We start from the raw sequence: 15,917 nt of genomic DNA on the forward strand, positions 1-15,917 counted from the left end.
CCCAAAATGAATGAATGAAATATACATTTATCTCATTTCCCCTCCCCTTTCATCTTCATCCCTATTATTTCCCATTCCTTTCATTGACCAATGAAATATGAATATCCTAAGGCTAATTGGTTCATCAATGACCTTGTGTCAGATGAACCAATACAAGTATGGATGAGATAGGTACATCCCTTTTGATCTTTTCTTTTAGTGTGTAATATGTTTTAGGAGTTTGGTTCATTATACCAAATCTCTAACATGCATTAACATCTAAGTTTTATTGCCCGACCTCAGATAGTCGTGACTTCTACATAAGTCCAATTACGATTGCTTAACATAGAGCTAAATTTGACCCTAAAGGCATAGCATTCTAGTAAGTGAGATTGTAAGTCTCCCATCTTTCATGGTATTATCTGTAAACTTGGCCTTTTTTCCTTCCTATGGAAGATGTCTTGGTTCAAGGATCCATGCTTGTGAATAGATGGTTGAGTGTTCTCCAAAGAATGACTTAATCAATTGAAAAGAAAAACACTACTAACATCCAATTGACTTTGACTAACATTTGACTAATTCTTATTAAGTTTTCTTTACTTTCAAGTCATTTACTTTATGCAATTTAATTTCTAGTCATTTATCATTCATTTCCATTTACATTTCATTAAACTTATTTATGTTTATGCCATTTCCAGTTTGCTCATTTGAGCCATATATTGTGATTGTATATATTTGTTCGTGTATTTTGATTGTTCTTGTGGTCTTAAGACCTTAAAATACCTAATAAACAACAAAAACCCTAAAAATGTTTGAGTGGACTGTTGAGCTTGATCTGAACTTTTGGACATAAGATTAGGCAACACTCCATATGCAAAAGGACTTGGCCAATGCCAACATTTTGAGACCAAGTTATTATGAATTGAACCTTCATCTGATGTAAGTATTGGGATTTTTTTGAACTTATCTGCTACATGGTCTTGATATAACTGTTACTTTGATCTTGTGTCTGGGGCTTTCTTCTGAGTTGATCAAGGAGTACTTCGTCTAATATATGAGAAGACAAAGAAGATTGCTAGCTATGGGGTTTACTTGCTTGGATGTGGCCATCTTTATTCGATGCCTTGATCTTCATGATGCTTGATATTGCTAATTTCTTGTTGATAATTTCTTGATTCAAAGTCCAAAGGGAAAATGAGTTTTCTATATGACATTCTTGTCTGTTAGATTGCATCCCATTGGTTAGATCTTTTCAACTCTTAACTTTTAAATTTATGCTTAGGATTAGTCTCTTCATCTCCTCCCACTTCTTAAATTTCAAAATCTCTCCCCCTTTTCAAAGATCTTCTTTGCTTGTGATTTCAAACTTAGACTCTGTTTAAATGATTAGAAACTTTGGCCTTATGCCAATGAATTTTCAAACCTTTTTCTTAAATCAAACTTGTAAATAAATCTAATCGTATTGACTAAAAATTTCAAAAGACAAAAATAATTAATACTCATTCAAACTTTTGGGCACTTTGTGCCTCTTTTAACTTAAATTTTGATTAAAAGCCCTCCACTTATTTTGAAATTGATGCCACGAACTACGAGATTTTGATCCCTCATTTTTATGTTGGTACGTAGGCACAAGTTCGAAGGTCTTGTCAAACACAAAAATATTATCAATGAATTATTTTCTCATCCGACCTCTCTTTTACAAACATCTTTTATACCTAAAACACATACACACATAAAAAAGGGCTCCCTAGGAGTACCTACGAAACTTTGGGTGCTAACACCTTCCCTTTGTGTAACCAACCCCCTTTACTTGTAATCTATGGTATTTTATTAGTTTTAATTTGAAAACTTCGTATCTTTGGGTTTTGTTCGTACTTTTTCCTTTTCCTTTGAAAACAATAAAAGTGCGGTGGTGACTCTGGTTTTGTTAACATTAAACTTATCCATATTTTGATGGTCATGAGTAGTCGTCAGTGGGTTTAACCTACTTTTTTATGTGTATATATTTGTATATTTGATGTTTGTATGCTTGTTTGTGTGATATAATTTGTCTGTTGTGCTTGGTGATCTCTGAGTGGTGAGATAAGTTCTAACCCGAACTTGAGTGCAATTAAGATAGGAGGATGGTATAGTCATGTTCAACTTGTGTGGAGTAGTCCCTAACAAATTGGCTTGAGACCCATCTACTCAGTGGAGACCCTTTTGGAGTTACTAATGTCACACAAGTTATTTTTGGTTAGGCATTACTTTCTCTGATTTGGGGTCCGAGAAGCTGAGGACCGTAGAACATTTAACCCAACTTTGCCTATTTAGGACGTAGTGTGGAGACTGTTCAGGTGTATACCTGATAACAGTTGTTACGCGATACTACACTCAGACGAGTTTCTCTTGAGAATATTATGGGTTGATGAGTCAGTCATCCTAACCTATAAAAATATCCGATAGATGGAATTAAGACTCTTGGAACCTTTTAGAACATTATTTATAGGTTTTTATCCTTAGTACACTCCTTTGGGATGGTTCTTAACCCGACTCCATGCTCGTGACTCACAACAAGCCCTTTGATTTTCGGTTGATCCGATCAAGTCTTGTCAATATCAATGGAACTTGGGTGTTGATAAGGTGAAAACCATAATACACCAAAAAGGATGATTGATCTTGATGATGACTTGATCCATCCCTTGACCTTTGTTTGTGTTTTCCTTTTGTGTGATCCCCTGTTTGTGTTTGTTGCATTCATGCATTCATGCGCATCATAACATTCATCGTAGAAAAATAAATTTCAAGGAACTGACGTCTTATTTACAAATATTTTCAGACCATGGATTATGGATGAAAGAACACTAAAAAGTATAGTTTCAGATGTCCGGATTTGAAAATGCTAAGGAAGTTATCATCCTTTGTATTATATCCCTTGGACTTCAAGCAACGCCATGGAAAGCTTTTGTCTGTGTTATCTACTGATGTGGTTGAAGGACTCTTGAGTGTTTTGGTTCATTTCTATGATCCTCTCTATTGTTGCTTCACTTTTCCCGATTATCAGCTTATGCCTACGTTAGAGGAGTATGCCCATCTCTTGGGAATACCTGTATCTGATAAAGTGCCTTTTAGTGGATTGGAAGAGAGTACCAGATCTCATATCATAGCTGAAGCTCTTCATTTGAAGAAGTCTGAGACTAAGAATTATTGGGTGAAGAAAGGAGGAATTATGGGGTTGACCTCTGAATTCCTCATTGGTAAAGATACTATCTTTGCTCAAGCTGGTAGTATGGATGCTTTTGAAGCCATATTTGTATTGCTCATCTATGGTCTAGTTTTGTTCCTTAACATTGTGGTTTTGTTGATGTTAACGCCATTAGAATCTTCTTGATTGAGAATCCTGTTCCTACTGTGTTGTGTGACATGTATAACTCTTTGCATTTGAGGAATTATAAAGGTGGCAGGACTATTGTTTGTTGTGTTCCTCTTTTATACAAGTGGTTTATTTCGCACTTTCCTCAGACGCCTGCTTTCTTGGAGAACAAACAATGTGTAAGGTGGTCCCATAAACTTACGTATCTAACTAATAATGATATTGTTTGGTATAATTTTGCATTGAGTGGCTTGGATATTATTGACAGTTGTGGTGAATTCTCTAATGTGCCTCTCATTGGTACACAAGGAGGAATTAGCTACAACCCTGCTTTGGCTCGTTGTCAACTTGGGTTCCCCTTGAGAGACAAACCTAATAACACTCAGTTAGAAGGTATTTTCTATCAAGAGGGTAAAGATCCCCAACATTTGAAGCAGAAGATGATACATGCTTGGCATAATGTGCATCGGAAAGGAAGATCCGAGCTTGGTCCGCGAAACTATGTAGCTTTGGAAGCTTACATTATTTGGGTGAAGAAGAGAGCTTTAGAATTGAATATGCCGTATGCTTGTGAAAGACCTATGTCTTAGGTTATGGCTGAGATATTAACTCTCCCTAACCAATATGTAAAGGAGTTGGAAGACGCACTCACTAAGATGAAGCAAGAAAAAGATATGTGAGAAGAGCGGTTCCATGCTTTGAGCCGAAAGCATGAGGAGTTGCAGCTTGAGTCGAAAGATAAGGACACACTTATTGAACTTCTTGAAGACCGAGCAGTGAAGAGACAGAGAAAGCCATAGGATCCATCTTCCTCTAGCATACCTCAACCTTCTGGTGCTTGGAAGAATATTGTTGATTATCTTATCCTTGAGAAGGCTCAGATGAGGACATCTTTTGAGTTCTAGATTCGACGCATCCGAAGGAAGTATGCACCCGCAGCCAGATCATATGACATCGTTGCTAGGGGATCCTTAGGATGATTAGTTTCCTTTTCTCTTGTATTTGTACTTTGGTTTCTGAATTTGTACTCAGTGTAATCCTTCCAAAAAATGTATGAATAAAAGAGATTTTATGGTCAATCAAATTGTTATTATTGTTATTATATATTTGCAAATAAAACAATATGTTTCTTGAAATTAAAAACAAACAAAAATGTTGCATTTCATGCATCATATGCATAACGGGTTTTCTTCTTCCAGATGTCCTATCGGTTATTCTTATGTCTTTCAGCCAAGCTGGCTCACCGATACAACACTCACGCTAATCAACCCAAGATCATAGAACTTTTGGAACAAGAGAATAGAGAGCTGAAGGATGAGATTGCACGGTTGACTGCTATGATGGAGTCTGTTCTTGCTGCACAAAATCAGTCTTCACCAACTACCGCAACTCTTCCCCAGAGGATTGTCATTTCTGAGGTTGCTACCTCGACTGTTCCCGTTGTTGCCAGCCAATCCGAACCTTCCATGCCTGCTGGATTCCCTTGGGGAATGCCATCCAATTTCATGCCTAAAGAGTTTGCACCCACCTTTGTCTCTATGCCGACATCTAGCCCGGTCATGTCAGTGCCTCCTCCAATTGTTCACACTTTGCCTCGTGTTGAGGACACCATCTATCACTCTGATCCATCTGAGGGCCCATATGTATATGAGAAGATGTATAAAATGAAGGATCAATTCCTTGAGTTGCGAAAAGAGTTGAAGATGTTGAAAGGAAAAGACCTATTTGGGAATAGTGCTGTTGAGCTATGCCTAGTGCCGAATGTGAAGATCCCGATGAAGTTCAAAGTCCATGACTTTGAAAGTTATAAGGGAAACACTTGTCCATTAAGCCACCTTGTTATCTATGCTAGAAATATGTCAAATCAAACTGATAATGATCAGTTACTGATTCACTACTTCCAAGACAGTTTGACTAGTGCTACTTTAAGATGGTATATGGGGTTAGACAGTGCAAGTGTCCGTATTTTCAACGATTTGGGTGAAGATTTTGGTAAGCAGTGCAAGTAAAATGTTGATATGGCACCCGATAGAGACTAACTGAGGTCTATGTCTTAGAAGGATAAAGAGACTTTCAAAGAATATGCTCAGGTTCCCAGATTAGTCCACCATTGGAAGAGAAAGAAATGACGAAGATTTTCTTGAAGACTTTGAGTTCGTTTTACTACGAACGTATGATTGCTAGTGCCCCCAATTACTTTACCGAAATGGTACACATGGCGATGAGGCTTGAAGAGGGATTCCGTGAAGGACTTCTGTCCAAGGAAGAAGCGTCATCCAGTAAAAAGTACAGTGGTAGTTTCTCCAAGAGGAAGGAGGTGGAAACTAATTCAGTGTCTGTGGGGAGGCAGAGGATGAAAGAAAAAATTTAGTTCTACAATGTATCTCTAAGATTTTGATGATAACAAAGGATGAAACAAAAGTGGTACCCTAACGAAATATTTCTAAGTGTGCAGGACTCTAATCAAAACAGTCAGATAGATAATCATCAGATACAGAATGAAGCGCTAAGAGACCACTCAGAAGATACGCAACCAGAAGCTCTGACTCTGATCAAGCGCAAGTGCAAGCTAAACTAAAGAAGTAAGACACTCTGAAGTGGAAGAATGACTATAGAATCTGAAGACGTATGCTCTGATAAAGTCAAGTAAAGAGAAACTCTGAAGACAGTCAGCAACAAGCATCCTCTGAAGTCGCAATCACTAAATGAAGACTCTGACTCTAAGATCCTCTGATTCAGAAAGCTTAACCTTGAAGAAACTCACTTATGGAAAGAAGATATTTTTATAAGGATGCTATGGCGCTCCAAATACTGATTTGGAAAGAACATAGAGATTAATGACATTAATCATCCATCAATTCCCAAGATTATGACATTAACATCACCCAACGGTCTTCTCACTCTTCTATATAAAGAATGGAACGCCACCCAAAGAAACACCTGAAACACACGAGAACAAATACTTCACCATTCATTATTCTTTCTCTCACGAGTTGCTGCTCTAACGTGGGAATAATTCTTGTTCTTATCGTGTGTAATTTCTGCTTATTGTTAGAAGCACTATTCATTACTGTAATCATACTATATTGCTAAGATATTTCCTCAAGTGACTTGTGAAGTCTGAAAACTTGAGAGGGCTAAGGGATCATTATTCTCTTAGACGGATGTTTGTGTAATCTTTCAAGATTAGTGGATTAAGTCCTTTTTGAAGGTGAAATCACCTTGGTGGGGTGGACTGGAGTAGCTTCGAATTTCAAGCGAACCAGTACAAAATTCTGTGTTGAATTCTTTTGTTTTTGCGTGTGTCTAATTTCAAAAAATGTTTGTATTCTCCTAAAACAATTCAACGCCCCCCCCCCCTTTCTTGTTTTTCTCTACCTTCAATTGGTATCAGAGCTTCGTCTCTATTATTGATTTTCTAATCAAACACTTAATAGTGTAGAGAGATCCAGCGTGAGAAAAACACTATGGCCAACACCAATGAAAGAGATAGTTAGAATGTTAAACCTCCAATTTTTGATGGAGAAAAATTTGATTACTAGAAAGATAGAATTGAAAGTTTCTTTCTAGGATATGATGTTGATCTATGGGACATAGTTACTATTGGCTACATACCTCCTGTATCTGACGTTGGCATTGCCATTTCCAGAAGCAAGATGGCAGATGATCAGAAGCGCGACTTCAAAAACCATCACAAAGCCAAAACAATACTGATGAATGCCATTTCCTACAATGAATATGAAAAGATCACCAACAGGGAAACAACTAAAGAAATACTTGACTCCCTGAGGATGAATCACGAAGGAAATTCTCAAGTCAAAGAGGCAAAGGCTCTGGCTCTAATTCAGAAGTACGAAGCCTTCAATATGGAGGACGATGAAGCTATAGAGGTAATGTTTTCTAGATTTCAAACTTGAATTGCAGGACTCAAGGTTCTAGACAAAGGCTACACAACTGCAGATCATGTCAAAAAGATAGTCAGAAGCTTGCCAAAGAAGTGGAGACCCATGGTCACAACATTAAAATTATCAAAGGATATGAACAATATCATCCTTGAGAAACTCGTTAGTTCACTCAGAAGTCACGAGATAGAACTTGAGGAAGATAAGCCTCAAAAGAAGATCAAATATGTAGCACAAAAGTCCAGATCTGAAAGACACAAACCAGAAAGGAACAAAGCCTTCCAAGCTGAAGAGGAAGACAATGACGACTCTGACGAAGCAGAAGAGTTATCCCTTTTGACCAGAAGAGTAAAACAACTCTAGAGAAAAAGGAATAATAACTTCAGAAGACCAAGACCCATGGGAGATCGCTCAGAATCAACATCTAGAGGTAAATCTAACAAAGTAATAACATGCTATGAATGTAAGGAAATAGGTCATTACAGAAACGAATGCCCAAAGTTGAAGAAGGAAAGCTCTAGAAGAGAAAGTTTCAAGAAAAGCTCCTTCAAGACCAAAAAGGGAGTGATGGCCACCTGGGACGAAAGTGGATCTGATTCCTCTGAATCAGACTGTGAAGAACAGGCAAATGTTGCATTCATGGCTACCACCTCTAGAAACACATCAGATGGAGAATCTGATCCTGAAGAGGTATTTTCTGATCTTTCTTGCTCTGACCTTGAATCATGCCTTTCTGAATCTTTGTACTCAAATCATAAACTTAAAGAAAAATTTAAAGCACTAAAAAGGGTTCTTGAAGGAACCATTGAAGAATGTGATAAACTTGAGATGACAGTTTCAGAACTAAAAGATGAAAATCTAACTCTGACAAAAGAAAGAGACTCCACAAATAAACAATGTTTAAAACTTGAATAAGCTTTATCTCAAGCCCCACAAAATTTTAACAGAATGATATATAAATATGAAAAATCTTTTCAAAAGTTTCTGAAAAATGGGATAGAAAGAAGCTGAGTGTCATCCATGATTTATGGAGTCAGTCAGAATAATAAAAGAGGAATAAGGTATGATCCTAGTGAAGATAAATCTTCCACAGGTGAATGTAAGACCCCAATTTTGTCCCTAAGATCCCTCATGGCATCATAATATTGCATTTGGCATTGCCTCAAGGATCCTTAGCATCTTGGTTCCATGTGCCTTTGGGTGGGACTTCTTGAGAGTGGTTTGAGATCACCAAGCATGCTTGAATTGTATATCATTGCTATTATTATTTTGTTTACTAACCAAAAGCACAAAAATATGTCACTAACATCTTTTGTTTGTAGCTTGAGCAATCACAAGGTCAAGAGCTTCTAGGAGATCATCTGTGCAATGGTAAGGTCAAGAGGAGATGATATCAAGCATGGTAATGGTTCCCAAAGCTCTAATCCATCAAATATGCCTCCCTAGCATATCAATTCATCATTTTGATCAACACAAGTCAAAGGGTTTGAGGTTTGTTCCCCAGATAGACCCTAATTCATCTGTGCATCACAATGCCTTGCTCATAAAGCAACCTCAGCCCATGGTCAAATACAATCAAGGGAAGTTATTTAATTTATCATTTCATGCATATTTGAACTTATTTGAGTGTCCTCAATCATCAATTTATCAAGATATGAGTCATAGACTTGAGAAGTTGATCAGTCAATTCATTTGACTATTTTGAAATGCACTGAGACCTAACGTTTTATGTATTGGTCAAATGGAGATGATTCCAAAAGCAAACATGTTCTTAAGGACAATATGAACAACGTTCATGTTCATCAAAAATTTATTTGAAGCTTGGAAGGCCATCTCCCATTCCAATACATTATAGGTCATTTTGACTGAAACCCTAATTTTGGGTCAAATTCCCAAGGACATAACTCATTTATTTTTTATGATTTTGAGGTGGGATCAAATGCATTGGAAAGATTAAGATTTCTACTTCAAATGTTATGTTGAACAAAATTTCAAAATCTCAAATAAAATACATGTGATAATGCAAGACATTATAGGTCCTTTTGGATCAAATGCATTGAAAGGCAAAAAAGTCCTACTTCAAGTGCCCATAACTCTTTCATCAAAAATACAAATGATGCAAAATGTAAGTCCATTTTGATTGTCTTGAAAATATCTACAACTTTGATGTTAGAGGTTTTTTCATTTGAGGCTTGCATCATCAAAACAGAAGGGCTTGAACATTGGCCAAATTTAGAAACCTTGCATTGACATATTTTGCACATTACACTTTAAACTCAAATTTCATAAATTTCCACACTTCAAATGGATTTTTCCCAACATAACAATTGTTCCTTACATCAAGACCTCTCCAACCATTACTCACATGATCATGTTTGGACTTTCCAATTGGGACTTTCGAAGAGATGAATGTTTAGTTCAAATTATGGAATCCACATGAAATTTTGATACACAAGCAATTGCCATTCAAATCACACGTCCAGTTCAACTTGGTTGGTGTACAGCATTCATTTGCATCACTTTTTGGGCTTTGCACGCGCCTGTACAGGCCCATGCATGAAAGGTTCAAATTCCATGCACATGAGAATTCACCTTGCTTGCCTTGCCATTTGCTATAAATAAGTGTGCTCAGCTCCACTATTCTTCACCCTGATTCAACCTGTTATGCTGCACAAATCTCTCCCTAGCCATCACTAAAGGAATTACCACTTTTCTCTAAAAAATTCAGATATGAATTTCAACTACCTTGGTTGATTTTCAGACCTATAATTCCTCAGCCTTGCTTCCTCTTCATCACTAGATCTCATTGCAAGCCTTGGTTGTGAAGAATCGTGCTCTCCATACCTGCATTCCAAAGGTGGATAACAGAACTTTTTTCTCTTCGAAACTCTTTAATCTTTGCTTATTTCTTGAGTTCCTTGGTCTGGCTGAAGTCCTCTCAATAGAGGCATTTGATTTGTGCTTTCAATTTTGCAAAAACATGAAGTTCATGATAAACACCATCATACTTCTAACTCTGATTTCTCCATTTATAGGGATCTAGAGTGGAAGTGCATGGTATAGGAGTGATGTACATCATTTCCTCTTTCAATTGATGTATAGATCGCTCCATTTGGTTGAGTTTGCCATGTCTGCAATTCTCACCGGAACTGGAGGTCTCATCGGAGAAGACGGTGGCTCCGGTGGCCGTCCCAACTCCAGATCCAATCACATCCGTGCATTTCCATTTCCAGATTCGATCTGATCCGTTCAATGTTATGACCTAATTAATGGCTCCATGTGCTTGCATTGACTATGGACTACACTAGGCGCGCGCTTATGGATCCTTGGATCTGCCAGCTCAATTAATGAGCTCAGATCCAAGGGCTCGTGTTTTTTCCCTTTTTTTAATTCTGATTTTATTTTCTATTTCATTTTTAATTACATTTCATTTTCTAAAATCCATATCTCTTTTATTTTTAATCCAAAAATTATGGGACCAATTGCATTAGTCTCCAAGTAATTTCTAGTTTCTATTTCTGATTTTTAATATTTTTTATGTTGTTATTTGATATTTTTTTATGAATTTTCTCTTTTCTGGTTATTTTTAATTCATTTTAAATAGTTTTTGATATTCAAAAAATACAAAAATATTTTCCTAACCTATTTGAATGATGATGGATCTAAGAAAAATATTCTCATCAATTTTTAAATTGATTTGAGATTTATTTGAGATTTTAGTTCAATTAGGTTATTTTTGTTCATTTTTAATTGATTCAAAATAGTTTTTGACTTTTAAAAATGCTGAAATTTTTTGTCAAACTTTGTTTGACCTTGTGGAACTTGGGACAAATCACTTGGACCTCTCAAGGTTGATTTGAAGTGATTTTGAAGTTTGACCTCTCTTTTATTTTTAATTCAAGTTTAATATTAAATATTAAAAAATGCCAAAAATATTTTGTTCATTTCTTGACTTCCAATCTTCATCTCACTTATGTTTTTGATTGTTTGACTTTGACTTTCAATGCCATTGGTCAACATATGTGGATTGGTACATGTTATTTCATTTAATGCACTTTAATTTTGCCATTTCCATTTCTCTTATCCATCTTCTTCTTCTTCTTCTTCTCTTTCCTTTTGATCAATGAGTTGAAGGTTGATAAGTTAGCATTGATTAGGGAGACTTAATCTTCCTTGATCCAAATCAAATTCATCTTGATCAATTGATCAAGTGAATGGATTTGCATTAAGGATAGGTTGTTTCCTAAATCATGCAAAAGACTTAAACCAATACGAGATCAATTCTCATTTCCTTTTTGGCATGGCAAGTTGTTGGGACTTGGTTCACTAATCAAGACTCCTAACTTGTGTTTGTTGCCTACATTATTATTGACCGGCCTCAGATAGTTATGACTTCTACATAAGTCCAATTACGATTGCTTAACATAGCGCTAAATTTGCCTTATGGCACACTAACTACTAACACTAACTATTAACTATTAACATTTACTTTTTGCTCTTTAATTTTATGCAAATTACTATTCTTGCACATATTATCCATTTGCTTTTCCCTTTGCTCACTTGAGCACATGTTTATGTTAATGCCATTTTCCTTTTGCTCACTTGAGCACATAATTGTGTATATATTATTATGCTTGTGTTTTGTTTTGATTGTTGTGAACCAAATGCAAAGAAATGGACTTAGTTTCTAGGATTTTCCCTATGCAAAGAATGGAGAATTGGACTTAGATTCTAGGACTTTCCTTATGCAAAAATTGGAGTAAATGGACCTTAATGATGAAGATGGGTCAGAGGGACCAAATCTCTAAACTCACTCTTGTCTATTCTTGATTTACTTCATGGAACTTTTGATGTGTGTGTTCTTGTGCTAGGGGGTTCCCACTTGAGCTAAATTGAAGGACCATTGCCATGATCATCCAAAGTAGAAGATACAAGACACATGGAGGATCTCTTAAGAGGCTTGTTTGATGATTGCTTATGCTTTATTGTGATTGCTTATTCCAAAGGATGGGAGCTACTTGGATCATCAATATGATCTCAAGAGAGGAACTCCATTGTGGTTTTAATTCTTCATCCCTCATCTTTTTGCTTTACTTAGGACTTAGCCTTTCTTCTTCTTCTCTCCATTCTAACCCAAGCCAAAACTCTTTATGCAAACATTTAACTATTGTTTTCAAACATTAGAAACCTAAGCCTTAGGCTTTTGATTTTCAAACTTACTTTTCATAACACTTATTTTGAATTGAATCCTTAAGTCAACTTTGACCATTTTTGTATATACTTCTAATTGGTAAATATAACCCATTAAAATTTCTTTTTGTGGTTCCAATGGCCACTTTCTTAATCAAATCTTTCATAACCTTTATCTATTAGGTTTGAGTTATCCTTGTGGTAGATGTAATACTCACCTATATCCTTAGTGATGGACAATGAGTCTCCCATGCTTATTATAGGGTTAACCCCTCACTAGCATGTTGAAGCTATCCTCACATGGTGGACTTGTGGTTTGGTTGAGTTTTCTCCCTTTGATAACAAAAGACCTTAAGGCTTTTGGACCAACTAATTCACCAACTTGTTTTGAGATTTTTACCCCGAACTACGAGGTTTTGATCCTAATCTTTTTATAAGATGGTACGTAGGCAATGGGTTTATCCATCCAAACACAAAATGTAAATAAACTTGTATATTCTCTTTTCATCTCTCCAATCATGTTTGCACAAACAAAATTTCACAAAAAACAACAACCTTCACAACAAGTATGAAAAGGGCTCCCTAGGAGTACCTAGGATGCTTTGGGTGCCTAACACCTTCCCATTGCATAACCAACCCCCTTACCCAGATCTCTGTTTTCTTTTACTAGTTTTTGTTAAAACTTTTAGGTTTTTGTTCGCTTTCTAACCATTCCTTTGGATAAATAGAAGTATGGTGGCGACTCGACTTGTATGATTTACCTTGGATTTAGTCAATATCTCTAATGGTAACGAATACCCCGCTACAGTGAAAAACCCAAATCTCCTTTTTCTTATCACTACACGCATGCACAAGCACAACGTTTTGAGAATGCTAGAAAACCCAAAGTTCTAAGAAACTCTGGGAAAAATAATCACAAAGGACCCAAAAGATTCTGGGTACCAAAGGATAAGATTGTTTATGTTGTAGATATCTTATGCAGCAGAGTTAAGACACCAATCGTGGTACCTGAACTCTGGATGCTCACGACACATGACGAGAAGAAAGTATATGTTCCAAAGCCTGGAAATTAAAGATGTTGGCTTTGTAGGTTTTGGAGGAAATCAGAAAGGAAGAATCAGAGGCTCCGAAACTATTGGTAATGGAACTCTTCCCTCTATATCTGATGTTCTCTACGTAGAAGGATTAATGCATAACCTGTTATTAATAAGCCAATTAAGTGATAACGGTTATGAGGTAATATTCAATAAAAAAACATGTAAAGCAATTAATCAGAACACTGGAACAATTCTATTCACTGGCAAGAGGAAAAATAACATTTACAAAATAAATCTTTCAGATCTAAATGATCAAAATGTAAAATGTTTAATGGCATAGACGCTTGGGCCACATTAGCATGAGAAAACTTTCTCAGCTAAATAAACTCGAGTTAGTCAGAGGTCTACCTAAGATGAAGTTTTCTTCAGAAGCTCTGTGTGAGGCATGTCAGAAAGGAAAATTTTCTAAAACATCTTTCAAAAAGAAAAATGTTGTTTCCACCTCTAAGCCTCTGGAACTTCTTCACATTGACCTTTTTGGGCCTGTTAAGACAACGTCAGTCAATGGAAAGAAGTATGGACTAGTCATTGTTGATGATTTTAGTCGCTGGACATGGGTAAAATTCCTAAAGCACAAGAATGAGTCTCGCTCTATTTTCACTAGCTTATGTTCTAAAGTGCAACGAATTTGACTCTAAAATTATCAGAGTCATAAGTGATCATGGTGGCAAATTCAAAAATAAGGTCTTTGAAGAACTGTTTGATTCTAATGGAATATCCCATGATTTATCCTGCCCAAGAACTCCAAAATAAAATTGAGTTGTAGAAAGGAAGAATAGGACACTCCAAGAAATGGGCAGAACCATGATCAATGAAACAAATGTGGCTAAGCACTTTTGGGCTGAAGCAGTAAATACAGCGTGTTATATTCAGAATAAAATCTCTATAAGACCTATTATGGAAAAAAATCCCTATGAATTGTGTAAGGGAGGAAAACCCAACATTTCTTATTTCCATCCTTTTGGACGCTTTTGTTTTATTCTCAATTCTAAAGAACATCTGAACAAGTTTGATTCAAAAGCACAAAAAGGTATTATGTTAGGATACTAAGAACGCTCTAAAGGCTATAGAGTATACAACACAGAAACAAAAATTGTGGAAGAATCAATACATGTTAGATTTGATGATAAGCTTGACCCTGAAAAGTAAAAGCTAGTTGAGAAACTTGCAAATTTGGAGTTAACTCTTGGAGGCTCTGACAAAAAGACTAAAGCATCAGAAGAGTCTGAGAAACAAAGTCCAGATGCAACTGAAGTTTCAACTATCCAGAAAAGATCAAGAAGTCTCCCTAACATCTCTGAAGATTTAACTATGGGAAACAAGGATGAACCTATCAGAACTAGGTTAACATTTAAAGTATCTCAAGAAACTCCTCTAGGATTAGTATCTCTAATCGAGCCTACTTCCTGTGATGAGGAACTTCAAGACAATGACTGGGTTCTGGCAATGAAAGAAGAACTGGATCAATTCTCAAAGAATGATGTCTGGGATCTTGTCCTAAAGCCTAAAGGAACTCATATTATTGGAACAAGATGGGTATTCAGAAACAAACTGAACGAAAAAGGAGAAGTAGTCAGAAACAAAACACGACTGGTGGCACAAGGTTACAGTCAACAAGAAGGAATTGACTACAGTGAAACCTTTGCTCCAGTCGCCAGGTTAGAATCTATTCGCTTACTTGTTTCGTTTGTTATAAATCATTCCATCAAACTATAACAGATGGATGTCAAGAGCGCATTCCTTAATGGTTATATATCATAAGAAGTGTATGTCAATCAACCTCCAGGTTTTGAAAACTCTAAATGTCCAGAACACGTTTTTAAACTAAAGAAATCACTGTATGGACTAAAACAAGCTCCTAGAGCTTGGTATGAAAGACTAAGCAACTTTCTCCTGGAACATGATTTCATTATAGGAAAGGTTGACTCTACACTCTTCTGTAAAAACATTAGAAATGATCTCATGATATGCCAGATATATGTTGATGACACTATTTTTGGTTCAGCTAACCCCTCTGTGTGTCAAGAATTCTCTGAGCTAATGCAGGCATAATTTGAAATGAGCTTAATGCAAGAACTAAAGTTCTTTCTAAGAATTCAAATCAATCAAGCTCCAGAAGCTACTTATGTATATCAAAGTAAGTACATAAAAGACATTCTGAAGAAATTCAAAATGGCAGAATGCAAACCTGCTAAGACACCCATGCATCCAACCTGCATTCTGGAGAAAGAAGAAACTAGTCAGAAGGTTTGCTAGAAGCTCTATAATGGTATGATAGGCTCTCTTCTCTATCTGACGGCTACACACCCTGATATTCTTTTTACTGTATGTCTTTGTGCCAGATTCAATCAGATCCTATGGAATCTCACTTAACAAATGTTAAAATAATCCCAAGGT

The sequence above is a fragment of the Lathyrus oleraceus genome, chromosome 4 (genome assembly GCF_024323335.1).
Source record: "Lathyrus oleraceus cultivar Zhongwan6 chromosome 4, CAAS_Psat_ZW6_1.0, whole genome shotgun sequence".
NCBI lineage: Eukaryota > Viridiplantae > Streptophyta > Magnoliopsida > Fabales > Fabaceae > Lathyrus > Lathyrus oleraceus.